This window comes from Heterocephalus glaber, unplaced genomic scaffold (assembly GCF_053883595.1).
Source record: "Heterocephalus glaber isolate CG9 unplaced genomic scaffold, H.glaber_assembly_v1.0 deba00001564, whole genome shotgun sequence".
Taxonomy (NCBI): Eukaryota; Metazoa; Chordata; class Mammalia; order Rodentia; family Bathyergidae; genus Heterocephalus; species Heterocephalus glaber.
Window position 1 is genome coordinate 9,904,613 of NW_028258351.1, and position 6,649 is coordinate 9,911,261.

Here is a 6,649-nt window from a genome sequence, read left to right on the forward strand (position 1 = left end):
CTGAATACAGGATTTTTTAAAAAATCACTAATACATTGACCCTCTTTCAGGCATCTGTGTCAATCAGCATAGAGGGAAGGGTACTTCATAACTAACTACATAAAACAGAGGGTGCAGAGAAGAAGAGAGATGGAAAAGGACACCTATTTCAGCCTACAATGTTATGCATTTAACCCAGGCTTGGAAAAATTAGTTTGGATTTTACTGGTGACAATAGGAGATAGAAAAGAGCGGAGAGAAAAACCATTAGCAGAGGCTGCTTCATTGCCTGACTCGCATTAGTTGTACTACATAGATTGTGGCCTGGAAGATTCTCTTTTCTCTCTAAGTCCAAGCCCTGCTTGCACGCACAGTTTAAAGTCTCACCTTCTCTGAAGGCCTCTGCAGACTCCTGACCATGACTCTGGAGGAATATCTGCAATGCCATGTAAGTTCACAGCACCCCATTTAACTAGCATTTAACTAGCCATGCAAGGTCATAGGTCAAGTACATTTGTACAATTGTCTTCCCTCCCTACTTAGGTTAAACTCCTCAAGGGCCAGCGTGATGTTTTACGAAGTTCTGCACACCTTGCTCAGCACCTGGTAAGAGCCTGGACTGAGGAGCGCAGAGCAATGTAGAGAATTTGCATTTTGGACTAAGGCTGCAGGGACTCAACCTTTAACCTTCTATTTGCTTACTCTCTGAGCCTAGCTTTTCTGTCTGAAAATAGGAATATTAGAACTGACCCAGAATAATTGTTGCAGCTACTGTTAAGATAACATCTATAAAAGTACCTAGCAGAGTGTTTGGCACAATGATCATTTCTTTTTCTTTATAAAATAGATATTGGTCCAAAAAATAGCTCTGCACATTATATCATTTATTAGAAACTGTAACACATGAATTCTCCACTCATTCCCTGCCTTCTGAGGAGTTTGGAAGATTCCAGCAGATGCAGCTTAAAGACAACTAATTTAAGTGTTATGATCATCCCTGGTGCTAGTCAAAGGAGATGTGTGTTGAGTGTGTGAGAGATGGAGGGAGTTTGCCCGTCATTTCTGGACCTCATTTACAAAATTGGCTATTTATTAAGTCTTTAGGACTTGCCAGATTGAGTGTACAGAGCAAAGATTGTTGTCAGCATCCCAAACTGGAACAATAGATCATCTGTATCCTGGATACCTCCTAATAACATGTTTGCATAGAAAGGAGAGAAGGCATAGTGTTTGCATGACCTGACCACGAGTTTTTGATATGCATGTGTGCACATACACGCATGCACACAGGCATGCTCCCTTGGGAGTTGTCCTTGAAGAGTTACTTTTGCTTCCCCTCCCTTTGGCATTCTAAGTTCTAAAGAAAAGTTGCACATAAATGCACCTAAATGATTAAGATGTTAACTGACTGCTAAATAATCTTTCTTTAGATTTATAGAACCGAGAACATCTGGTGTCCCCCCCCATAACATCAGAATGTGTAATGCCCCTCCTTCTTTTAGTCCTGTGCATCAACTAACTCAAAGTATGTACATTGCTGTGAGATTTAACTCGCGGAAAGATATGTTTGTCTAACTAGCCCCAAGAGGTCAAGTTTAATTGCAATTTCCAGCTAGAGAAAAAAGAGAATTACATGCCTTGAATGAAGAAGACCCTGCTCAGTATGTAGCCTCCCTGCCCATTGCCACCATACCTTTCTGTCCCTGTAAAAGTCCTTTCATGAACCTGAGGTCCCTAAAATGGTCATTTTGTTTTGTTGTTGTTGTTTTGTTTTAAATATGATAGCTCCCCCCACCTCATCTCCTCAGGGTGCCAGCTCTTAAATAAACCTGACTCTGTCCTACCAACTGTCCTGAGTACTGGCTTTTGAGTGGTGAGCACACAGACTTGAGTCTGGTATCACCCCTTCCCCCAAAAAAGCTTGTTCCTGCCCTGGTCTCCCCTATGCCAGTAAATGCCACCACCATCTCCCAGTTACCAAAATCAGCAACCCAGGAGCTGACCTTGATTCTCCATTCCCCTTAGGTCCAAATCTATCTTTCAGTGAGTTCTATCCATTCTGTCCCCAAGCTCTCTCTTGAATCCAGCCCCTACTCTCATCTGTCACTTACAACTTTGCTATTCACAGAGTGATCTGGAGTTCAGCAGCATCTGCATCACCTAGTAGCAGCTTAGAAATTCAGTCTCAGGTCCTGTCTCAGACCTAGAAATAGGGAGTCAGAATCTGCATTTTTTTCTTTTTTTGGTACCAGGGATCGAACTCGGGACCTTGTGCTTTTGAGGCAGGCACTGGAACCACTGAGCTAAATCCCCGGCCCAGAATCTGCATTTTAACAAGATCTCCAAGTGATTCATATGCATATGAAAGTTCTAGAATTTTGCAGGAGCCCCCTAACTAGTTTTTCTCCTACTGCTGGTTCATTCTAACCCACCTGTCTGGGACCAGTTGCTTTCTTGGCTTGAAAATTTTACACTACTCAGACGGTATAATATTTACTCCACCCCTCCATACAGCACAGGATTGTGCTTCTAGCTTCCAACAGATTTGTTTTTCCACAAGGCTTCTTGAGTTGGTGAGGAAAGTTATTCTATTTTTTTCCTTTTGGAATGTGAGACCTCTTTCAGTGTCTTGCATTTGTGAAATGATTTCGTAAGTCCAAGTTCCAAGCTCCCCTTTTTAAGTGAGCCCAAGCTTTGTCCCATCCCCTGTCCCTAAACAGGCCTAAAATTGTCAACCCTCGTCCATGAAGACTTGTGCCCTGGACCCTTCCTCCAACCCCAGTCTCACCTCCAGGCAGCCACATAATCCACTCGGTTTTTGCTCTTTAACTTCTCTCTTAGTCTCTGACCCAAGATTATTTGCCTTTATTTCCATCAAACTTAAACACATAGTTCAGTTCAATTTAGTTGGGGTTTTAAAAAAATATTTATTTCTTTCTTTATTTATTTATTTTACTTACTTATTTTGTGGTGTTCGAGATTGAACCCAAGACCTTTGTCCTGAGCTACATTCTTCAATCTTTTTATTTTTTTACTTTTAGACCACATTTCATTAAGTTACTAAAGTGCTCAGGCTTGAACTTGTGATCCTCCTGCCTTGGCCTCCCAGAGTGCTGGGATTATAGACACACATAACCACACCCAGTTTAGCTTTATATTTCAAACAAAAGTCATTTCTATGTGTTTGTGGTAGACTAGGAGATGGGAAAGGGGTCCCTATCAGCCCAATTTATCCTATTACAAGCCATCTTTAAAAACTGAATTCAGGAGGGCCAAGGGTTCAGCTCAGTGGTGCCACACCTGTCTGGCAAGCACAAGGTCCTGAGTTCGATCCCTGGGCCAAAAAACCAAAACAAAACTGAATTCAGGGCTGAGTTTGTAGTTCAGTGGTAGAGAGTGCTTGCCTAGCATACGCAGGCCCTGGGTTTGACTTCCACGGCTACACACACAAAATAAACAAACTGAACCGATTTTCCACTCTTTCGCCCAGGTTAGCGGGTCCGCTGAAGCTGGAGTCAGAAGGCCTTCATGCACCCTGGTGGGGATGTTAACCGTGAAAGTGAGGGAGCCCCCAGGAACTGCAGCCATGAATGAAGAAAATATGGATGCAGTAAAGTTTGAGCTGGTATTCAGAATGAAGCAGCACTGCTTGCTTTGATGGAAAAGACCGATTACAACATGGTTCAAGAAAACGGACAAAGAAATTTGGTAGTCCTCCTCCAGGCTTGGAAGATCCACCTCCACCTAGAGGCTGTGAAGTTTTTGTAGGAAAAATACCTCGTGACATATATGAAGATGAGTTAGTTCCTGTATTTGAAAGAGCTGGGAAAATATATGAATTTCGACTTATGATGGAATTTAGTGGTGAAAATAGAGGTTATGCTTTTGTGATGTACACTACAAAAGAAGAAGCCCAGTTTGCCATTAGAATTCTTAATAATTATGAGATTCAACCAGGGAAGTTTATTGGTGTCTGTGTGAGTCTGGATAATTGCAGATTATTTATTGGAGCTATTCCCAAGGAAAAGAAGAAAGAAGAAATTTTGGATGAAATGAAGAAAGTTACAGAAGGAGTTGTAGATGTCATTGTTTATCCAAGTGCAACTGATAAGACCAAAAATCATGGTTTTGCTTTTGTTAAGTATGAGTCTCACAGAGCTGCTGCTATGGCTAGGAGGAAATTCTCCAGGTACATTCCAACTGTGGGGCCATATCATTCAGGTGGATTGGGCTGATCTGGAGAAATTGATGAGGAAACTATGCAAAGTGTTAAAGTTCTCTTTGTATGAAATTTAATGATCTCAACTACAGAGGAAACAATTAAAGCAGAATTCAATAAATTCAAGCATGGTGCAGTTGAATGAGTAAAAAAACTTAGAGATTATGCTTTTGTTCACTTTTTCACCCGAGAAGATGCAGTAGCTGCTACGTCTGTTATGAGTGGGAAATGCATGGAGCAAGTGTTGAGGTAACACTTGCAAAACCAGTAAATAAAGAAAGCACATGGCGGCAACACCTTAATGGTCAGATGAGCCCCAGTCCTGAAAACCTGATTGTGTATGCTAACAAAGAAGAGAGCCACCCTAAAACTCTAGGCAAGGCACCAGCTCTCCCTGCTTGGCTCAATGGTCAGCATAGTCCAAGCCCCCCTGAAATTGAAAGATGCACTTATCCTTTCTTTCCTGGGACAAAGCTTACTCCAATTAGTATGTATTCTTTAAAATCCAGTCATTTTGGGCCGGGGATTTAGCTCAATGGTTTCGCCACCTGCTGCACAAGTGCAAGGACCTGAGTTCAATCCCCGGTTCTAAAAAAAAAAATTCCAGTCATTTTAATTCTGCAGTAATGCACTTGGATTATTACTGCAACAAAAATAATTGGGCACCACCAGAATATTATTTATATTCAACAACCAGTCAGGATGGGAAAGTACTCTTGGTATAGAAAATAGTTATTCCTGCTATTGCAAATGGATCCAGAGTTACTTTATGCCAGACAAACTGCACTACGATAGAAGATGCAAAGGAACTTGCAGCCCAATTTACATTACTTCATTTGGGTCCTTTCTGATGTTGCTTGAGCTTATTCTCCTACAGTTGATCTCATTCCTGTTGGCTAAACGTATGTTCCATGACAACACTAAGTTAATGCACATGTGTTATAGATACCAGGACAGTACTGTAGAGAAAATAACCCTCTACCTATACATTAAATGACCGAATTCCTCTCTTTCTATTCCTAGAAACACCATAACTTTACAACCCATTATACAGTTATTGTCATACCTCTGACTAAAGAACATAGTTAAGTTTTTGGAAAGTACAGGATTTACCAATTTGGTCTTAATACAAACACATAATTATTACAGTTAAGGAAACAGGAAATTGTTGGTGCATATGATGGATGTATACTGTGGAAGAATATTTCAAATATAATTTTTTAAGTTGGTTTAATTTTTGGATATTTTTCTATACTATAAGTTGATAATGGTTTCTTAAAGTTTATAAAGATGATTTATTTTACTGTTTTGTGGTACCAGTAGGACTCTTAACATTAAATTTAAAAAATAACCCAAAACCTGAGATCAGATCCTGTTACTCTCTTGTTTAAAATGGGTCAATGACTTTTCTTCAGGTTTAGGACAAAATCCAGAATCCAAGCTGGCACCTGGGCCCTGTCTACTGAGACCCTCAGCTGAGACACACCATTCCCAGGCCAAATGCTTCCCAGCTTCAGGGAGCAGTCTGGAAGCTCGGGCCTTCTCTTCACTTGGCTAGTTCCTTTTGTCCTTCAAATTCTGGCTCAAATGTCTCCTCCTAGCGTAGCACTCCCCCGGTCATGCTCTGTCACCTGATTTATTTTCTGAATAGCTGCTCATCACCTCCTAGAATCATCTTATTTGCTTGGTTAGTTGCTTGTTGCACATTCCTCTCTCTAGAATTCCACACTCCAGGAGGTCACAGACCCTGCAGGCATCTCATGGGTACTCCTGTTTGAGGAATGAAGTCCTTGAAAGAGTTAGAGTCTAAAACTGTGGTCTCCTATATGGCAGTCACTAACCCCGTGGGGTTTACAAGAGTGATGAATTCAAAACAAGCTGTACACTCCGTGGCAAATGCACACAGGATTTCAAGGATTTAATATGAAAAAAAAAGTGAAATGCCGCATTCATATATTTTTATATTGCTTACAAATTGAAATGATAAATATTTTGGATTACTGTGTTAAATTGAGTATATGTTTTAAATTAATTTACCTTCTAAAAAGATAGCTACTCAGGGTTTTTTTGTTTGTTTGCTTGCTTGTATTGGGAATTGAACCCAGAGCCTTTGCATGAACTGCATCTCCAGGCCTTTATATTTTATTTTATTTTATTTCATATGGGGCAGAGTCTCACTAAGTTGCTAAAAGTTGCCCATGTGGGACCTGAATTCGCAATCCTCCTGCCTCAGCCTCCCAAGTGCTGGGATTACAGGCAAGCCATTGCTGCACCTGGCTTATTAGGGAGTTTTGAATGACGCATGTGGCTCACATTATGTAGTTCTATTGGACGTGGCCAGTCTAAAGAATGAAATACTGTACCTAGAAGCAGAAAGTGATCACAGGCTTTATCAGAGCTCACCTCCCACTTCCATTTGTTCTGATGTACCAGAGGCCTGGGAAAGAACAG

The 6,649-nt window shown here is 41.0% G+C and overlaps 1 pseudogene; it reads left to right on the forward strand.

Annotated features, from left to right (window-relative positions):
• Positions 1 to 3,565: 3,565 nt before the first annotated feature.
• LOC101708004 (putative RNA-binding protein 46) lies at positions 3,566 to 5,209 on the forward strand (annotated as a pseudogene).
• Positions 5,210 to 6,649: the final 1,440 nt, after the last annotated feature.